This window comes from Bubalus bubalis, chromosome 10, assembly GCF_019923935.1.
Source record: "Bubalus bubalis isolate 160015118507 breed Murrah chromosome 10, NDDB_SH_1, whole genome shotgun sequence".
NCBI lineage: Eukaryota > Metazoa > Chordata > Mammalia > Artiodactyla > Bovidae > Bubalus > Bubalus bubalis.
The window spans coordinates 18,006,017-18,027,848 of record NC_059166.1 but is presented as its reverse complement, the minus strand read 5'-3'; the positions used below and the strand labels follow the sequence as shown (position 1 = coordinate 18,027,848).

The window sequence follows — 21,832 nt, the reverse complement described above, 5'->3', positions numbered from 1 at the left end:
GTTTGTTGTTTAGTCACTAAGTTCTATCCAACTCTTTTGTGGCCCTGTGGACTATATAGCCTGCCTGGCTTCTCTGTCCATGGGATCTTCTAGGCAAGAATATTGGAGTGGGTTGCCATTTCTTTCTCCAGGGGATCTTCCTGACCCAGGGATCGAACCTGCATCTCCTGCATTGGAAGGCAGATTCTTTACCACTGTACCACCAGGGAAGCCCCATATGATGGGATTACTCTGGTGACTCAGATGGTAAAGAATCCACCTGTAATGAGGGAGACTTGGGTTGGGAAGATCCCCTGGAGGAGGGCACGGTAACCCACTCCAGTATTCTTGTCTGAAGAATCCCCATGCGCAGAGGAGCCTGGCGGGCTACAGTCCACGGGATTGCAAAGAGTCGGATGTGAATGAGTGACTAAGCACAACATTTTATAAAGTGCTTGTCTAACTCAAGGCCTGGCATTTGATTTCAACAAATGCCAATTTTCTCGCCTTATTCTTTGCTTCTCTCAGATCCCTTTTTCTTTTGGCAAACACACACATACCGGTGGAATATGCAGATTCATTCATGGCTTGCTTCTATTTCAATGAACCATTCTACCCAAGAAGTGTGAAATTACTGAAGCAGTATTTTTGTGGCTTCTCTTGTCACCCTCACCTTCAAACTGATGAGGGCTCATCAGCAGCTGACATTCTCCAGTCATTTGTCCTGTTAACTGTACATACACAAATCTTTCTGCTTTTTAGCCTCTCTTCTGCTTCCTGGAAACCATCTGAAAAAGGCATTCTTTGCCCAGCCTGCTTTTCTCTGTTTTGAATTTATCCACGTTCCTCCCCACCCCAGGCACACACACCTTGTATTCACAAAATGAACGTAGTTGTAAGAGAAGGAGTATGGCACATCTCCCTCTCTGGGATTGCCAGCTGGTCGAGGACTGGACTGTGATCCACATCAGTCTACTTTGTCAAATGATCACAGAGCCAGGCATACACTGGGGCTGCTGCTAGAGCCTCTTCCCCTTTCGACGGGACTACTATGCCCGGTAGTCTAGCCACGGATTTATTTCTGGTTCTCACTTCCCTTCCATTGGAGGGCAGGGCAGGAACAGTGAACCAAAGTAGCAAGTCATGTCTTTGTCAAAAGGCTGGTGAACTTGCTTCTGTTTTCCATTCTCTGCTTCTTCATGTTGCCTTGACCTGTCCAGCCTCTGATGGGTGTTGGGGCAAGCCAGAGCCACCAGGGCCATTACTCTCCAGCGTGGCTGGTCACCCAATCCCTTGAGAAGCTGAAAGCAAGTGGGATTTTACATTACTTAATGGAAAGTTAAATTTTGTCAAGGAAAACCATGACCTTGCAACTCTGGCACAGAGCTTCCTTTGACATGTAGACTGTTTGACACAAATGCCTTCTCACTGGATAAGTGCAACAGGCAGGGCCATGTAGGTTGCTGGAAGGGACAGGGGACCTGGGTCTGGAGGGAGTCTCCAAAAAGTTCAGTGGTCAATACTGTTGAGTCATGTGAACCTCCTAAGCTTACCTTTCTTCACCTCCAAAATGAAGATGTTTAGTTAGGTCTGTGATCCTCAGTTGTTTTTCTTTCCTAGGACCCCCATTAGCAGCAGTGTTTCCATGTGGTCCTGATGGTCTGTCTGGGAATATGTACCAATGGCCAGGAAAGGGAAAATGGAGATAGTTCGGGAACTTTACAGATGATGGTGCCTCATTTTCCTTTAGAATGACTGAATGAGGTGCTCTCTAAGGTCCCACCTGGAGCTTCTCAGTGGCTCAGTGGTCAGGGATTGGCCTGCAATGCAGGAGCTGCAGGTAGATGCAGGTTCGATCCCTGGGTCAGGAAGATCCCCTGCAGCAGGGAATGGCGACTCACTCCAGTATTCTTGCCTGGGAAATCCCATGGACAGAGGAGCCTGGCGGGCCACAGTTTATAGGTCACAAAGAGTTGGACACAACTGAGTGGCTCACACTTTCACTTTGTGGAGAGGAGTTACTATCAGAAGGGACTCTCTTCTCGACGGTTTTCTTTTGAAATGACTATGCTACACCCACCCCTGCCCGTAGTTACCAGCAGGTGAGTGGAGCTGGGGGGAGGGGAGGGGAGGTACACCCCTCTGGAGCTCTGTCTCAGGTCCTAAATACAAGTCTTGCTGAGTTCTTGGTGCCACATTTGTGTTGGCTGGTCTGCCCATTGAGGTACCCTTCTCCACAGTAAGAAGCACAGCCAGCAAGCCACTCCAGGTCACAGCGAACAGCACGTGCCTCCTGCCCTGCTTCCCTCCACCCCTGAGACTTTGCTGAGTCTGTAAGAAGCAGAGGACAGAAGGAGCTAATGCAGTGCTTAGAATGTATCATCTTCCCTGAAAGTATTTTTGCAATATTCCTGAAAGCAAGGGAACTCACTCATCTGGTTGGAGTTTTCGCAGAAACGTGATTGCAGATTTTTTTGCAACTTCATTCTCCTTTAGCGTCAAAATGCAGCCAGCGATGTGCCAAAAAATGTGTGCTAAATCACACGCAGATTTAGACACTTTAAGAGGAAGTTATTTTTACCACAGTGGGGAAGAAAACAGAAAGTGACGATTAGCAGGGAAGGCAAGGCGGGGTGGGGGGCTGGGGGGGGGTTGGGGGGGTGGGGGGGCTGCTGAGTCAGGAGGGGAAGGCATGCCTGCCTCTCCTGTCTTGCCCGGCTGGCCTGGGGACTGTGGTGTGGTCGCCTCTTAGCAGGTAAAGCAAGGAGTTCCGGTGTGGAAGACCTGCCCAGAGGAGGATGTTGACATAACCTCCACGTGTGATGCCCATTTGAACTGTGTGGAGTTCGTGTTGGTCCCTGCTGAAAACGTAGCCACCACCCCCGCCCCACCCACCCCCCCCACCCCTCCCCCTCCCACACACACACACAGAAACTGCTCTCTAACTAGCAGCTGAGTAGGACCCGGAGGTGAAAATGGAGGACAGCATTCCGGAAAGCTCCATAAATACGAAAACCAAATGGCGCGGTGTCTTTAGTTTTCTTTAGCAGATGACAAGATTGAGGTCGTATTATTTTCTTTGCTCATGCTTTTCTCAGCTTAGAAGGCTGCTCTTGTTTGCTTGCCCAGCAGAGATCCAGGGCCTTACGGAGTCTGAAATGTTTGTGGTTATGTTCTTCTAGCCCTGCTGTGAGATGAAGAGGTTCCCAGAAATGAAAGGGAGGGAGGAAGAAATGTTTGTTAGCATCCACAACCTCGGTCTTTTTACGGCTCTTTACGCCCAGCTGAAGGGTATCTGCATCTACCATGTAGTGATAAGGTTTCAAGTCTCCTGAGTTTGAAGCTTGATGGTGAACTTTTCAAATGCATTTGGATGAGGCTTTATTCAGGCCTTCTTGTGTCTTGCTCTCCTGTTCCTTACCGGGAGAGGCGTGCAGGTCCCGTGCCAGGATGTGTTGAAACAGTTACAGGGGTGCCACTCTGCTTGTGACCTGAGCTCTGGCACTGAACGTGTGGATGTGGTACACTGTTAGGTGTGTGCCCTAGCTCGGATGGGGAGGACCTACTGGAAAACACGTTGGCTATTCGGTGGGCTCCTACTTTCGTGTTTCGTTTCTTTCATGATGTAATGAATTTGCTGTTTCAAAACATAGTTGCCTTTCACCAGATTTTTCCTGGCCACCCGGTTGGAATGATAGGTGAGTTTTGTCAGTTTCAGAGTAAGTCTTCCCCACAGGCTTACGTTTCATGGAAGCTTCATATCCATGAGACTTAAAGGATCAGAAAACATGTGTTTTCCTATTGCTTTCAGATGCCCGCCCTTCTTCCCATGTGGCTTGGCAGCCGTCCTCTGTCATCTTTTCCATCTATTCAAGTTCATTCCTTCAACAAATGTTCATCAAGCTCCAGTTATGCACTGGGTGCTGGAGGTAGTGTGACTAATGACACTGTCCCTGCCCTGGGTGCGGGGAGGGGACTGGATTCTACTGGGAGGAGCAGAGAAGGACTTGGAATAAATGTAAAGTGATAAACAGGGGTCTCTGGGAAGCTAAAGGAGGAGAGTAGAAGCAGGGATTAGATCTGCCTGGCTGTGATTAGGTTAATGATCTCCTTGGTTAAGATCCTGTTTATGCCAGGAGCTCAGGGCTTCTCAAATCTGGCTGCATAATAGAATAACCTGGAGAACTTTTGAAAATACTGATTTTCATTCATTTGGTCAGGGGTAGGGCCTGGGCATCTGTATTTGTTTAAAGCTCCCCATGCAATTCTGATGTACAACCAAACGGAGAACCTCTGTAGTTCGTAGATGGCCAGGTAGCTTTGGGTGTACACTAAATCCTTTGGTGGTGTTATTTAGAGATGTTTCACTTAGCCTAGAGTCTTTTATTTGGCTGTGACTTTTAACACTTTAGCTTTCAGCTTCTCTATACAAGCTCTTCTCAAACTTAAATGTGCATTCAAATCACCTAGGAATTTGTTCAACTGTTAGCTTCAGGGGTAGTAGGTCGGGGGTGGAGTCTGAGATTCAGCATTCCCCAAAAGCTCCCAGTGTCACCAGTGCCCCAGTCAGAGGACCACATTTTGAGTAGTAAGTGTCTATACTGTAGCATTTTTGGAATGTGATTAATTCTTGTAAACAGACAAATGAGCGAGGGTTTATCCTAGCCACCAAAGATCTGTACTAGTAAATGTTTCATTAATTTCTTTTAATTGAATTCTCATGCACCAGTTTGATTGTTCGAATTTAAGAACATTCTATGGTCTCTATGTGCATGCCTGCGTGCTCAGTCATGTCTCTTTGCCACCTCATGGACTGTAGCCCACCTGGCTCCTCTATTCATGGAATTTTCCAGGCAAAAATACTAGAGTGGGTTACTGTTTCCTGCTTCAAGGGATCTTCCTGACCCAGGGATCAAACTGTTGAGTCTCCTGCATTGGCCGGAGGATTCTTTATGTGTGTCACCTGGGAAGCCCCTTAATAACAGTTTTTTCTTATGAATCACACACTTGCCTGATTAAAGTTTGAAAATGTCTGCTTTTATTAATTTCTGTAATCCATAGTATTGAAATACAGGCTGTTTGGAGATTTGTGAACCTACGGATGGGACCTGTTGTCAAGTTTATTAATAAGCATAGGAGGTTAAACAATTGGTCTTGGATATAAAATTTCTTCAAATAGTTACTGCAGATTCTTGTGCTGTTTTTAATTTTAATAATGTTGGAATTCATTGCCAAGAGTCCTATTTTCCAAATACTCCAGGTAAAGTTTTATTTTTTTTAATGGTCAGAGCAAATAACGGGGTGTGCTCCTACTGCTAAGTCGCTTCAGTCGTGTCCGACTCTGTGCGACTCCATAGACGGCAGCCCACGAGGCTCCCCCGTCCCTGGGATTCTCCAGGCAAGAACACTGGAGTGGGTTGCCATTTCCTTCTCCAATGCATGAAAGTGAAAAGTGAAAGTGAAGTTGCTCAGTCGTGTCTGACTCTTCGCGACCCCGTGGACTGCAGCCTACCAGGCTCCTCCGTCCATGGGATTTTCCAGGCAAGAGTACTGGAGTGGGGTGCCATTGCCTTATTTACATGGGGTGTCAATAAAGCAAATAATTGGAATGACTCAGTGTAATGCTTTGAAAACACAAGTTTAATAAATAATTAAAACTCTTACATGCTCCTTGTAGAAAACTGGGAAATAGAAAAGCACAAAGAAGAAAGTAAAATGTGTGTTAATTCCTGTATTGAGAAGTACTTTGGTTTGGTTGCATGCTTCCAAGCAGTATCACAAATGGCATTTTTGTCTTTACATGGTGTTCAACAACATTGGTTTTCATGGTGGCAGAGTTTCTTATGGATGTATAATAATTCCTCTAGCAAGGACTTTTGATATTTAGGCTATTTCCAGATTTTCATGATTCTACATAAAGTTGTGATGAACAGTATTACATTTTTGCACACTTCTCTGGGAGAAATTCCTAGACTTGAAATTGCTGGGTTAAAGTGTGCACCCATTAAAAAAAATCACTTTTAGTACAAATTGCCATATGCTTTGGTGTCTTTCACCAGCAGTCTGTTTTGGTCATATTTTGCAAGCACTGGATATAATCTTATAAAACTCCTCACCCATTCAGTTGGTGGAAAATGATATTTTAAACTCTAATTCACATTTGTTTGAATATTGATGAAACTGAACAATTTGACTATCTTTTGGGAATTATGGGTTTTTTCCTACTTTTCCTCTATAGATCTGTTCTTTCTCTTGCTAATTTTAAGAATTCTTAAGAGATGAGGGGTATTAGCCCTTCACCATACATTCAAATATGTTTTTAAATTGCCATTTAGTTTTAAAAATCAGTTTCTTTTATTTTTTATTTATTCTAATTAACTTTTTCCATTTATTATTTTTCCTTTACTTTAATGCTTAGAAAGGTCTTATATTCTATATTTTCCCTATATTTTCTTCTAGTTCATTTGTTGTTTCACTTTTTCATTTACTTTTTACATTCTTTCAGCATTTATTTTGATGTGATTTGATCCAATGGTTTTGCAAGTCTAGTTGGAGACAGAGTCATGCTTGAGTGATGTCATTCTTTAACATTAAATTCAATTTTCAAACCTGGAAATTGATTTAAAGCCTAACTCTCTTTAGAAGATTTGAACCCCGCATTTGCCATTTAATTTCTAAACTTTTGTGACAAGGTCCCCCAGCTTCCAGCCCATGGCCCTTGTTTCTGGAGAGAACTTTTGTGTGTCGGTAGATTGTGGCATCTCTGGCAAGTCTAGGCAGACACGACCACTCTCCTTTGCACACTCAGCATGAGTTACCTGAGTAAGTGCAGGACAAGGCAAGTTTTTAAGTCTTAGCCTCTTGGATTCCTTTTGAGTCTCTGGAGCAAAAAATAAGCACCTCATCCCCAGACATGCTTCCTTTCCAGCTGAACTAGAACCCTTAGCAGGCAGTGATAGATGAGCTCCTCATGGACAGCCTGTCTCAGCCAGCCCTCGGCCCTTTTAGTTCCCTGTAATGAGGGCAGCCCTCTTTTAAACACTGTCTTCTAAGCACTAGATGACAGTAAGTTGTTTAGCTCCTGTGTGCTGTTATTCTTTTGAATGTTTATAAAATTCAAAGGACCACAATTTGATGACAGAGACATTTGAAGGCCAACCATATGGTCTAATAGAACTACATCTTCTTTTTTTCGGAAATCACATTTCTTCTGTGAATTTGCCCCAAACAGGATGCTTACTATCACAGGAGGCAATGTTGTATAAAAGAGCAGTGGCTTCAAATCAGAAGTCCTCTGTGTGAGTCCTGGCATTGCCAACGTGCAGCTGTGTGACCTTGGGCAGTTCACGTAACCTCTCTGAGTTTCCATTGGAACTTTAGAGGGACTCTTTCTGCTCCAGAACAACAATCACTAGATTATGAAGAAAATGCTATCTGCTACTCTGCTGCCTGGAATACTGTGAAAATTTGCATTTTTAATATCTGCTAATGCACACCTTCATTTTAATTATCCAGGCAGAAAGCCTAGCGAGAGCAGGTGGCACTCCAGAGTGTAGGAGCCAGAGAGATGTTACTTACTGTGGGATGTGTGTGTCTTGTGTCAACAAGCAAACAAACACATCCATCAAAATTCTGTCTCTAGGCATTCACAAACAGTGCTTATTGTTATGTGTATTCCTGCCCTTTCTGAACTCAATGGTTTTCGTGCAGGAAGACCTCCAGAGACTGTAAATTATATTTTTGTCCAGTAAATGTTTTTATTTGTTGAAAGAATATTCTTGCAAAGAATAGTTGGATGATTGAAAGTTCTGAAACGTTTATCCTGTGATCACTTGAGAAGATTTTAATTTTTCAAAATTTTTTTCAAAATCGAATGTGCCAAAAGACACAAAGATTTTTCTAAAGAGCTGCTAGTCTAGTCGTCTCTGATACAGATTCATATTCATATTCATACATATTCATAACTTTCATATATGTATTTATGGTAGTAGAGATTCATTCATATGCCTTGGGGGGCATTGGGGATCGCAAATAGGGAGAAGGAGAGGGCTTCATGGAAGAAGTGACATGAGCTGGGTGTTGAAGCATAAGTAGGAGTTTGCCTGACAGAGATGTGGCAAAAGGACATTCCAGAAAGAAAGAGCAGCCCTGACATAAAGGCTAAGGAAAAGAAGGTGAAAGTGTCAGTCGCTCAGTTATGTCTGACTATTTGCAACCCCTTGGACTGTAGCCCTCTAGACTCCTCTGTCCATGGGATTTCCCAGACAAGAATACTGGAGTGGGTTGCCGTTCCCTTTTCCAAGGGATCTTTCCGACCCAGGAAATGAACATGGGTCTCCTGCATTGCATGCAGATTCTTTATGGTCTGAGCCACCAGGGAAGAAAATTGTCGCCCCTTTGAGCCCTCTGAGCAATATGCGTGGTTGCTGAGAGACTGTGACAGGGAGAGAGGAAGTGGGGGTTGCTACAAGGAAGGCTTCTAGGGAAAGGGGTAGATTTTAGAGGAACTTGTATGTTACACTCATTGGCACACAGTAGGAAGCCACTGAACGTTTTCAGACCACAGTGTGATAGCAGATTTGTTATTCATGAAGTTAGCTCTGGAAACAGAAAGTCACAGCAGAGCCGAAGTAGGTATCTGAAACGGTTCTCAGATTGAAAGTGAAGTCACTCAGTCGTGTCCGACTCTTTGTGGCCCCACGGACTGTAACCCGCCAGGCTTCTCCGTCCATGGGATTCTCCAGGCAAGAATACTGGAGTGGGTTGCCATTTCCTTCTCCAGGGGATCTTCCTGACCCAGGGATCAAACTCGGGTCTCCCACATTGCAGGCAGATTCTTTACTGTCTGAGCCATCGGGGAATCCCTCAGATTGAGTGGTGCTTTAAAGATCAAAAAGTTCTTACATGCAGGTTATCAAACGTGCTTCTTTACTTTTTCTAATAGTGGGTGTTAAGCTGGCTGTGCATATGAGGAACCTGAGCCCAGAGATGTTTGAAGGGCCCTGAGCGCTCTGTGGGTGAGGTGGGGAGGAATTTTGCATCCAGTTTGAGTCTGCTTGAGCCCCCGTGATCTCTTCCATTTCACCCTGTGCCATGTGAAGGCATATTTCAACAAAAGTACTCAAGTACTTTCTGAATCTTTTAGTTTGAACTTTCAAAATAGTTTTAATCTTGATAAAGAAAGCTTGACAGGAAAACCAACGTAACTCTTCTCCTGCAGGTGTTTATTTAGTGTAATATGGTTATGTAGAGTTGCCTCTTTGCTGACGTTTTCCTGTTATGATAGCATGCTACAAGCTGATGGTTTGGTTTCTCTGATTAGCTGAAATGGGAAAAAAAATTCTCACTGTGTTTTTATTAGGACAGGTTATAATGTATCTTGATCTTACATTTCATTTATTTAGGTAAATGAGATCATGCCATTTTGTCATATATTAAGTTGACATTTAGACTATAATTTCTTGCTATTTTAGAAATGACTTTTCGCTGTGTATAGGAGGTTTATTTTCTCTGCTGCTTTATTGAAGACTCTTTAGAAGTGACTCCATTTGTGTCTTAACTGAAGTTCCGTATTCTGAGGCTGTCTATCCCGCATTCTGACTGTAGCTTTTTGTAAAGCATTTCAGCTCTTCAAACTGCTGTTGGAAGACATCCGGCCTTACCTGGGCTGCCACCTGCTCTATGACATTTAAAGCAAAATGGTCTAATTGTTTTGTTTTTCTTTAAAAACAAAACAAAACAAAAAAAAAACCCAGAAACAGGTTTCTAAATCTCCGATTTTGCTAAAACACAATTGGAGGAGAGGTGTTCAGATCACAAAAACATTGAATTATGCTAAGACTGTGATGGATGGTAGATAGTCCTTGAAATGACTTTTTGATCTCTTGAATTTCAGGACATCTTTTTAGAGAAGGAGTGAAAGAAAAATTGTCCAAAGGGATGCTCCACACCCTGAGTGAGCCTTTGTGAACGTGCCCTGGGTCTGGTGCTTATTGAGTGATAATGTTTATTATAGTAACTAGAACATGAACCTGGAATGAGAGTTTTTGTAGCTGAATGTTAAATTTTGTTATTGTTGTTTAGTCACTCAGTCGTGTCCGACTCTGTTGTGACCCCATGGACTGTAGCTCACCAGGATCCTCTGTCCATGAGATTTCCCAGGCAACAATACTGGAGTGGGTTGCCAATTCCTTCCCCAGGGGTTCTTTCAAACCCAGGGATCAAATCTACATCTCCTGCATTGCAGGGCAATTCTTTACCACTGACTCACCTAAGACGCTCAGGATTGACTGGATAAATATGAAAAAAAAAAAAGTAATCTAAATTCTTATCTATAAGGGAAAAATGATATGGATGATTGAGTAACCCATGTAGGGAGATACTGTACAGTCAGTTCAGTTGCTCAGTCATGTCCGACTCTGCAAACCCATGGACTGCAGCATGCCAGGCTTCCCTGTCTATCACCAATTCCTGGAGCTTGCTCAAACTCATGTCCATCGAGTTGGTGATGTCATCCAACCATCTCATCTTCTGCTGTTCCCTTCTCCCACCCTCAATCTTTCCCAGCATCAGGGTCATTTCCAATGAGTCAGTTCTTTGCATCAGGTGGCCAGAGTATTGGAGTTTCAGCTTCAGCATCAGTCCTTCCAATGAATATTCAGGACTGATTTCCTTTAGGATGTACTGGTCGGATTTCCTTGCAGTCCAAGGGACTCTTAAGAGTCTTCTCCAACACCACAGTTCAAAGCATCACTTCTTCGGCGCTCAGCTTTCTTTATAGTCCAACTCTCACATCCATACATGACTACTGGAAAAAACATAGCTTTGACTAGACAGATCTTTGCTGGTCAAGTAATGTCGCTGCTTTTTAATATGCTGTCTAGGTTGGTCATAGCTTTTCTTCCAAAGAGCAAGCATCTTTTAATTTCATGGCTGCAGTCACCATCTGCAGTGATTTTGGAGCCCCCCAAAATTTCCCATTGTTTCCTCATATATTTGCCATGAAATAATGGGATCAAATGCCATGATCTTAGTTTTCTGAATGTTGAGTTTTAAGCCAACTTTTTCACTCTTCTCTTTCACTTTCATCAAGAGGCTCTTTAATTCTTCTTCACTTTCTGCCATAAGGGTGGCGTCATCTGTGTATCTGAGGTTATTGATATTTCTCCTGGCAATCTTGATTCCATCTTGAGCTTCAGCAAGCCTGGCATTTTGCATGATGTATTCTGCATATAAGTTAAATAAACAGAGTGACAACATACAGCCTTGACATACTCCTTTGCCGATTTGGAACCAGTCTGTTGTTCCATGTCCAGTTCTAACTGTTGCTTCTTGACCTGCATACAGATTTCTCAGGAGGCAGGTCAGGTGGTCTGGTATTCCCATCTCTTGAAGAAGTTTCCACAGTTGTTGTGATGCACACAGTCAAAGGAGCTTTGGCACAGTCTAAAGCAGAAATATATGTTTTTCTGGAATGCTTTTGCTTTTTTGATAATCCAGTGGATGTTGGCAATTTGATCTCTGGCTCCTCTGCTCTTTCTAGATCCAGCTTGAAAATCTGAAAGTTCATGTTTCACGTACTGTTGAAGCCTGACTTGAAGAATTTGGTGCATTACTATGCTAGCATGTGAGATGAGTGCAATTGTGTGGTATTTTGAACACTCTTTCACATGGCCTTTCTTTGGGATTGCAGTGAAAACTGACTTTTTCCAGTCCTGTGGCCACTGCTGAGTTTTCCAAATTTGCTGGCATATTGAGTGCAGCACTTTCACAGCATCATCTTTTAGGATTTGAAATAGCTCAAATGGAATTCCATCACCTCCACTAGCTTTGTTCATAGTGATGCTTCCTAAGGCCCACTTGACTTCATATTCCAGGATATCTGGCTCTAGGTGAGTGATCATACCATCATGATTATCTGGGTCGTGAAGATCTTTTTTGTATAGTTCTGTGTATTCTTGCCACCTCTTCTTAATATCTTTTGCTTCTGCTAGGTCCATACCATTTCTGCCCTTTATTGAACCCACCTTTGCATGAAATGTTCCTTTGGTATCTCTAATTTTCTTGAAGAGATCTCTAGTCTTTCCCATTCTATTGTTTTCCTCTATTTCTTTGCATTGATTGCTGAGGAAGGCTTTCTTATCTCTCCTTGCTATTCTTTGGAACTCTGCACTCAAATGGGTATATCTTTCCTTTTCTCCTTTGCCTTTAGCTTTAGTACAGCAGTATAGTAACAAAGTGAAAATGTTAGTCGCTCAGTCTTGTCCAACTCTTTGTGACCCCCTGGACAATAGCCTGCCAGGCTCCTTTCTCCATGGGATTTCCCAGGCAAGAATACTGGAATGGGTTGCTGTATTCTTTCCCAAAGCATCTTCCCAACCCGGGGATCAAACCTGCATCTCTTGCATTGGCAGGTAGATTCTTGATTGCTGAAAACATTAAATACATGTATCTGAAGTTTTTGGACTCCAACACAAAGAGGAATGAAGTGTGTCATGCTTCATGATCTAATGTAAGAAGCATAGGGAGTTCATTGGGAAATGGTGGTCTCTCTTTTCCTACCTTGAACTTATAGGAGAAACTGATTTGATCTTAGAGTATTAGAATAGACAATATCTTCTACAGTGTTTTTTTTTTTTTTTCAGCAAGTGACATGTTCTCCTTGTCACTGTGCCAGACACTAGCCCTTTATAAAGAGTGAAAAGTGAGCTATAAAATCTCTCATCAGCAATGGCTTTGCCCTGGGGAGTGAGCTGTCACAGTGTAGGTGTCTTGCTTTTCAGTGGGTTTGGGTGTTTAGAAAATGGGTATTGAACCTGGCCCTGATGGCTTCTCTCAAGTGTCAGTTTCTTTGGGTTTCTATTTGGCAGGAAGGGGAGAGCAGTCTGTTGAGTGATGTGCGGGGGTATAGGACTTCAGTATGGCTGTGTGGGTCTGCGTCTCTAGTTGGTGGGGATTAGACAGCAGGGGCAGCTTTCTGGTTCACTCACGCTCTCTTGGACTGAGCAGGCTACTGGGGATCTGCTGGGCCCAGTGGAGGCCTGCCACCTGCTGGGGGCCCAGTATCGAATGGGAACCCCCCCTCTGGATTCCCAGCGTTATTCCTGATCCACAGGAATCAAGCCCTGGCACTGAGATCTGGGCCAGGATCTTTCTCAGCGGGAGAAGTTCTGAATAAACATATTTTGAATGCATTAATGCCTGATCTCTCAAAAGCCTTTAAAAAAAATACTACCATACTTTCAATTGTCAATGAGAGAAGGGAATTCATTTTGCTAGTTTTTCTTCTGTAATTTTAATAATGATACTAACTTTTATTGTTATTGACGATCCCCCGTTTTCCAACTGAGCAAACGTTTATTAGTCTTGCTGTGGTTTAGACCCTCCTGGGTACATAATCTCACAAAGAGGTCTGTGGAATTTTGAAAAAAAAAAATCACAGAAAATAAAGGATATTGAGAAATCAACTATATGGTAGGTTAGAATTTGGGACTTAAATTTCTTTCAGTATCTTTTAATGTCATCCAAATTTATATGAATTAGAAAATGGTCATTTTTTTCATGTTGAGGATACGATGACATGCATATTAGAAGCCTAATTTATTTTTCAAGTGTACATGAGGTAAATACAAACACCAGAAGACTGGCTTACACACACACAGGCACACATATTTTTCTGTATACTGAAGAAGCTAAATATTCAAGTCTTTTCCATCAGCTGACATTTTGTTTAAACATTTTTGCAGGACACTCCTATTTTCTATTTTTACCTTTTGAAAGGGACAGTGTAAAGGACAGCTGTAAGAGGTGATTTGTGAATTTGCAGCAAAGGCCAGGTGTAAACATCTATGACATCTCAAAATAGGGTTTCATATGCCTTTGGGCACCCTGCACACAAAGACTTTGCAGAAGTCCTGAGCAGGGATTGTCTGAGAGAATCAAATTCTCAGTCGTCAGCTGCCCAATTGTTCTTCTCTAAAACTGATCTCCCTGAGAACCTGACACATCTCCTGTCCTTTCCCACAAGCTTCCCCTTGATGCCCTCCCCTGCTTTGCATGAGTCCTGCTGTGCTGGGTGCCAAACTCCACAAGGTGCTAAAGGAAGAAGTCTGAGGCTGGTGTTAAGGAAGTGAATGACTAGTGAGATTAAACCATTTTCCAGGTCAGAGGGTTTCAGTTCTTTGTTTTCAACCAAAGTGAACAAGTTCAAGTCATCCAGGAATCAAGTTATTCAAGGAATCAGGTTATCTCTTCGAGTAGATGGTCCACAGATCACGATGTGCTTTTGTTGTTTAGCTGCTAAGTCTCGACCAACTCTTTTGGGTTTCAGAAAGACGTTAAAGAAGTGAGTGACGTGGCAATAATATCACTCCTCCCTTTCCTATCTACTAATCTATGTGAGCAAGGTTTCTCAGTGTTCATTTTTATTACAGTGAAAAATAGAAATAAAAATGAAATAAGTAAAATTCAGTGATGGATATATTAACTAGTTAAACACCATAACCCTGTTCATCTCAGTAGATACATTTTCAATCAAACTTTATTTCTGCTTTTTAGTCATTATTTGTGAAGTTTGTAAGATCTTTATGTAGTTTTGATCAATTGTGAAACAATGGTAATTTTAACAATGACTCAATTCAAAAGATACTTTTGAAACTCTTAGACATTATGGTCACAGGAAGAATTTTAACATAAATTCTAGTTTACATATGTACATTTTCATTGTACAAGATAGAATAGACTGATCAAGAAATATTGTCAAACATAAAAATATATTCTATTAGAACAAAAACTTGTGGGGGAATTGAAAGAAAATACTATGTGTTACCATATACAAAAATAAATTCAAAATGGATTAAAGACCTAAATGTAAAGCTGGACACTATGAAACTCTAGAGGAAAACATAGACAGAACACTCTTTGACATAAATCACAGCAAGGTTTTTTTTTCATCCATCTCCTAGAGTAATGAAAATAAAAACAAAAATAAACGAATGGGATCTAATTAAACTTAAAAGCTTTTGTACAGCAAAGGAAGTCATAAACAAAAAGACAATTCCCAGAATGAGAGAAAATATTTGCAAATGAGGCAGCGAACAAGGGATTAATCTCCAAAATATACAAACAACTCATGCAGCTCAATATGAAAAAAACAAACCACCCAATCAAAAAACCGGCAGAAGATCTAAGTAAACATTTCTCCAAAGAAGACATACAGATGTACAAAAAAGCCTATGAAAAGATGCTCAAGATCACTAATTATTAGAGAAATGCAAATCAAAACTGCAATGAGGTATCACCTAACATCAGTGAGAATTAGTTCAGTTCAGTTCAGTCACTCAGTCGTGTCCGACTCTTTGCGATCCCATGAATCGCAGCATGCCAGGCCTCCCTGTCCATCACCAACTCCCGGAGTTCACTCAGACTCACGTCCATCGAGTCGGTGATGCCATCCAGCCATCTCATCCTCTGTCGTCCCCTTCTCCTTCTGCCCCCAATCCCTCCCAGCATCAGAATCTTTTCCAATGAGTCAACTCTACACATAAGGTGGAAAAGTACTGGAGTTTCAGCTTTAGCATCATTCCTTCCAATGAACACCCAGAACTGATCTCCTTCAGAATGGACTGGTTGGATCTCCTTGCAGTCCAAGGGACTCTCAAGAGTCTTCTCCAACACCACAGTTCAAAAGCATCAATTCTTCGGTGCTCAGCTTTCTTCACACTCCAACTCTCACATCCATACATGACTACTGGAAAAACCATAGCCTTGACTAGACGGAATGGCCATCATCAAAAAATCTTATAAGCAATAAATACCATAGAGGCTGTGGAGAAAAGGGAACCCTCCTACAGTGTTGGTGGGAATGCAAATTGGTACAGCCACTGTGAAGAACAGTATGGAGGTTCCTCAAAAACCTAAAAATAGGGCTACCATATGACCATGCAGTCCTACTCCTGGGCATGTATCCAGAGAAGAATATGATCTGAAAGGATACATGCACCCCTGTGCATGGATACATGCATTTCCACTACATGGAAGCAACCTAAATGTCAATCAACAGACGAATAGATAAAGAAGATGTGGTACATATAGACAATGGAATATTACTCAGCCATTAAAAAGAATGAAATAATGCCATTTGCAGTAACATGGGTGGACCTAGAGAGTGTCATACCGAATGAAGTAAGTCAGACAGAGAAGGAGAAATATAGTATGACATCCTTTATATGAAGAATCTGAAAAGAAATGATACAAATGAACTTACAAACCAGAAAGAGTCTCACAGACTTAGAAAATGAACATATGGTTGCCAGGGGAAAGGGATAATCAGGGAGTATGGGATGGTCATGTACACACTGCTATATTTAAAATAGATAACCAACAAGAACCTACTGTATAGCACATGAAACTCTACTCAGTGTTATGTGCCAGCCTGGATGGGAGGGACGTTTGGGGGAGATTGGTTACATATTTAACCATTGTAATGGTTACATGTATGGCTGAGTCCCTTCACCCTGTTCACTTGAAACTATCACAACATTGTTAACTGGCTATACCCAATACAAAGTAAAAAGTTTAATTTTTTTTTTTTAAATAACTTTTTTTTTTAAAAAAAGTCTTTTGGACTCTGTGGGAGAGGGAGAGGGTGGGATGATTTGGGGAGAATGGCATTGAAACATGTATAATATCATATATGAAACGAATCGCCAGTCCAGGTTCGATGCACGATACTGGATGCTTGGGCCTGGGCACTGGGATGACCCAGAGGGATGGTACGGGGAGGGAGGAGGGAGGAGGGTTCAGAATGGGGAACACGTGTATACCTGTGGCGGATTCATGTTGATATATGGCAAAACCAATACAATATTGTAAAGTTAAAAAATAAAATAAAATTTAAAAAAAGGAGGTACAAGGGTCCTCAGAAATAAAGATCATTACAAAAGAGAAAAAAAAAAAAAGAACAAAATAATACAATTTGCAGCAACATGGCTGGACCTAGAGACTGTCATACTGAGTGAAGTAAGGCAGACACAGAAAGACAGATATGATATCACTTATATGTGGAATCTAAAAGGGGTACAAATGAACTTATTTACAAAACCGAAGTAGAGTCACAGGTGTAGAAACAAACTTATGGTTACCAGGAGATAGGAGTGAGAAGGATAAATTGGGAGACTGCAATTGACATATTTATACAGTACTGTATGTAGAACAGATAACTTAAGAAGAACCTGGGCTTCCCCAGTGGCTCAGCGGTAAAGAATCCACATGCAATGAAGGAGATGCAGGTTCGATATCTGGGTCAGGAAGATCCCCTGGAGGAGGGCATGGTAACCCACTCCAGTTTTCTTGCCTGGAGAATCCCATGGGCAGAGGAGCCTGGCAGCCTACAGTCCATAAGGTCGCAAAGAGTCAGACATGACTGAATCTATTTAGCACACTTGCAGGCAATAAGAACCTACTGTGTAGCACAAGGAACTCTACTCAATGCTCTGTAATGGCCTATATGGGAAAAGAACCTTAAAAAAGAGTGGGTACATGGACATGTACACACTGCTATATTTGGGATGGACAACCATCAGGGACCTACTGTATAGCGTATGGAACTCTGTTCAATGTTGTGTGATAGCCTGAATGGGAGGGGAGTTTGGGGGAGAATGGGTACATGTATACATATGGCTAGGTTCCTTTGCTGTTCACCTGAAATTATCACAGCATTGTATGTTAGTCGGTTATACCCCAGTACAAAATAAAAAGTTAAAAAAAAAAGAGTGGATATATGTCTATGCTGGCGAACAGCTGACTCATTAGAAAAGACCCTGATGCTGGGAAAGATTGAAGGCAGAAGGGGAAGAGAGTGACAGAGGATGAGATGGTTGGATGGCATCACTGATGGCAATGGACATGAACTTGGGCAAACTCTGGGAGATGGTGGGGGACAGGGAGGCCTGGTGTGCTGCAGTCCATGGGGTCTCAAAGAGTCAGACAGGACTTGGTGACTGAACAGCAACAGCTATATATATTTATACATACAGCCATATATACGTATATATATGTATAACTGATTCACTTTTCTGTACACCTAAAATGAACACAACATTGTAAGTCAGCTATACTCCAATAAAAATTTTTTAAAAAAAGAAAATACAGTGTGTTAGTGGAGAAAAATAAATGAATGCAGGAAAAGCCTGTTAATTCCTCCCTCCTCCCCGTCCTTCCTTCATAATGGACTTACCTCTAACAAGATTTCCCAATGCTGAGGATAACTTGTATTACCCTCACCTACTCTCTCCTGGTCCCCCAGGAGTCTTGAGCTAACTAACTAGCATTCTCAACCATCTATTTACTGTTCTCTGCTAGGTTTTGTGGTGCTTGAATTACCAAATTTAAGAGCTTTTCTTTAAGAAAAAGAATTAAAAATTATGAGTTAAAAATGCCCAATCAGCACAATGTCACCCAATCCAAGATGTATGAGGAACTTGAATTTGGAGAATAGAGAGTGGTCTTAACCCACTGCAGTTACATAGCTTACTATTGCAGAATTTACAAATTCATATGACCTAGTGAGTTTATTGCTAGTAAGTTTACTTATGCAAGTAAGGTAAAGAATTTGCCTGCAGTACAGGAGACCTGGGTTTGATCCCTGGATTGGGAAGAGCCCCTGGAGAAGGGAAAGGCTACCTACTCCATCATTCTGGCCTAGAGAATTCCTTGGACTGTGTAGTCCATGGGGTTGCAAAGAGTTGGACATGACTGAGCGACTTTCACTCACTCACTCAAGGGCTTCCGAGGCTTAAGCTTCAGAAATCTCACTGTGAATCTACGTCTGTGTATGAGTGTGCATTCTGTTGGATATATGTACAAAATGATGTAATTGTTGTATTTTAAAACGTTGATATATATCATGCTGGCAGTCCACATCTCTTGTAGCTTTTTCAACATACAATGAAAAATTCTTAATGTTAACTTAAAATGTGCTAGGGCATGTGAACACAAAAGTTTGAAGACCATCAGGGTAGAGGGTAATCCATGCTGTTCTAATGCTTAGAATTCTGTCGAGACAGTGCATACCTCCCCGCCATGGGTGGAAATGAATCCCATAGTGGGTTCGAAGGTTTCTGAAGGGAGGAAACACGCCTGGACACCAGAAGCTGTTGCAAAGTCTTGGTGCTTGAGAGCACAACTGCACATTGTGCTGTGTCCTGTCCTCACATCTGCTTGCCAGGGAGGCACAGAAAACCCCTTTCCTTCATCCATCTTCCCCTTTCTCCCCTCACTGTTTTTCTACTCATCTCTACCTCCTCAAGCCTGTCATTGATCTGAGTTACACCCTGGATTAAGAGCAAAGAATTAAACATTTCTATCTGCAAGGTTGTTAGATCTCATTTGGAGCATTTACCCCCGAGTCTTCCACACTTCATATTTAAAGTTATTATAAAATATTAGTCAAATTCCCTGTGCTGTACAAGATATCCTTGTAGTTTATTTTATAACCTGGTAGTTTGTACCTTTCTTAATCCCCTACCCCTATCTTGCCCCTCCCCGTACCCCCTCCTCCACTAATTTGTGGTCTGTATCTGTGGGTCTGTTTCTGTTTTGCTATATTCATTCATCCATTGTTTTTTTTTAGAGTCCACATATAGGTGATAACATACAGTGTTTGTCTTTCTCCGGGCAGATCTTATGTTTAGATTGGGGCAATTGTGACATTGACTTCAGATCTCCGGTCCTGCTTTCCAGCCGAGATGTGCTCTCTGGTCTTTAGGCATTTAGTGAATCTTCTTACAAATTAAAAAAAAAAAAAAAAAAAAATGACCATTAGCTTACATTTTCCAATGTGTTCAACCCTTTTCTCAGCAAAAGTGTTTGTGGTGGATTTTTGAGGGTGGGAGTGTGGTCAGTGACGTAATTTCTGGAACTTGGAATTAGAGCTGTTTTGTTGTGATGACCAGTTTTAGCAGAGTCATCTCATTCTTCTCTGCACGTGGTTAGTTGTAAAGCGAAACAAAGTTTAACGAGCCTCAGGAGTTGGAATTGAGCATTTTGCAAAGACATACTTGAAATCAAAAGTGGGGGAAAGCCTTCATTATCTGGAATGCCAGGATAGAAGACTTAACAGTGTTTTCTGAAATGTGGTGCATCTTGAGCCATCATACTGCTTCTATTCTTTAACTGTGTTGATGGAAATCTCTCTAAGATATATTACACATTCTTTTCTTCTCACATGGAACTGTTATTCATTGTTTGATTTTTTTTTTATGTCTCACAGTCATTGCTAAGGCCTCGAGTATGAAAAGCAGCTGGGAGTCAGCTGTGCTGTCTGGATCTGTCAAGGCGGGTGGGACTGGCTGTCCTCGCCACATCTACCCTTGGTCTGCTTAGCTTTGTGAACTCGTGTAGTTTTGTTGTCTCCTGCCTTGTCAGGCCTTGATGTTTGGCCTTGCTTGCAGGAGGCTGCCAGTAGCAGCTCTTTGCCCACTGTTAACTTGCTGCATCTAATAGTCAGCGGCTTTAGACAACAACAGAACTAAGTAGAGTTGTTTGTAAACCAAGGGGGCTAGCTCTCAATAGAACTCTAAATGCACGCTTGATGTCTTTTTCCCTGCAGGCAGGAACCATGTCTGGTTTTGTTGTCATTTTATCTGCACACAGTGCCCTGGCTCAGTTACCAGCACTTAATGAAGACTGTATTTAATGAACAAACGAGGATTATTCATGATCTTTAATCCCCTAGGCTTTAGGCCATTAGCTCATCAGAAGCCCTTTTTGTTTATTTATTTAGCTCCTGTTTTCAGCTGTGTTTTAGATGCCTGAGCTTGAGGGATAACTCTGATTAAATAAATAAAATTTGATTGAATTTTGATAGGTTTGGGCTTCCCAGGTGGCTCAGATGGTAGAGAATCTGCCTGCAATGCAGGAGACCCGGGTTCAGTCCCTGGGTCAGGAAGATCCCCTGGAAAAGAGAATGGCTTTTGTAGCACCCTACTTTTCTTTTTAAGTGAAAGTGTTAGTCGCTCAATCTTGTCTGACTCTGCAACTCCATGGACTGTAGCCCTCCGGTCTCCTCTGTCCATGGAAGTGTCTAGGAAAGAATACTGGAGTGCATAACCGTTCCTTTCTCCAGGGGATCTTCCTGACCTAGGGATGGAACCCATGTCTCCTGAATTGCAGGCGGATGGATAGACTGTGCTTTCATGAAGAAGGATCCACTTGGGACTAATTCTAAAAGGGTGCCACTCCTCAAGGAGGATGCAGGTACCACGGCTTGGTGAATGGAACCTGGGCTTTCTTTCAGCCCTAGCCCCTCCTCCCAGACCACCTTGTCCAGAGTGTGGACCATGGTCCTGCAAGAATCCCAATTCCATGGTGGGGGCCTAGCAGGAGGATTGTCCTAGGGTCACAGGTCACAGGTCTGAGTCCTGACCAGTCCTTTCCAGGTCCATCCAGCACACCTGTGGTCTGCAGGCACACAAGATTTCATCACTGATATTGAGTTGACTTAAGGACCAAAGCTCAGAGGCTTGGGGCAACTTAGGAGGATTAGAAAGCTGATCATGCTGGGGTGTGGCCTGGAGCCAGAGATCTGGTCCTCTCTGGCACTGCCCATGGCTTGTCTGCTCTGTCCTATCTAGAATGCCCTGGCTGCAGCTTGTCTTCCACTTCTTTCTCTCTGTTCTCTATGTGGTGGGCATGGAAACCCAGCCCCTGTCCCCTGTTCTGTAAGGCCTGGCCCCAACCCCCAGGCCCACAGTGTGGCCGTCCTCACCAGGGCCCATGTGGACTTCTTTCTTTTTCTGCTGAGTGAATAAACCTTGACTTCAGCAAAGAATGTTTTTTGTGGAACATTTTTTTT

General features: G+C 42.5%; 1 protein-coding gene and 1 long non-coding RNA gene across 4 annotated transcripts in view; one reads left to right on the top strand and one right to left on the bottom strand.

The window, feature by feature from the left end:
• Nucleotides 1-21,832, top strand: part of UST (uronyl 2-sulfotransferase) — a 321,381-nt gene that overhangs the window by 10,404 nt on the left and 289,145 nt on the right. The gene's annotated exons all lie outside the window — the stretch shown is intronic.
• On the bottom strand, nt 2,203-3,022 carry LOC123327655. Its single transcript, XR_006542291.1, has 3 exons — nt 2,907-3,022; nt 2,411-2,537; nt 2,203-2,336 (listed from the first exon to the last, which is right to left on the bottom strand). It is a non-coding gene; the product is annotated as an uncharacterized LOC123327655 (long non-coding RNA).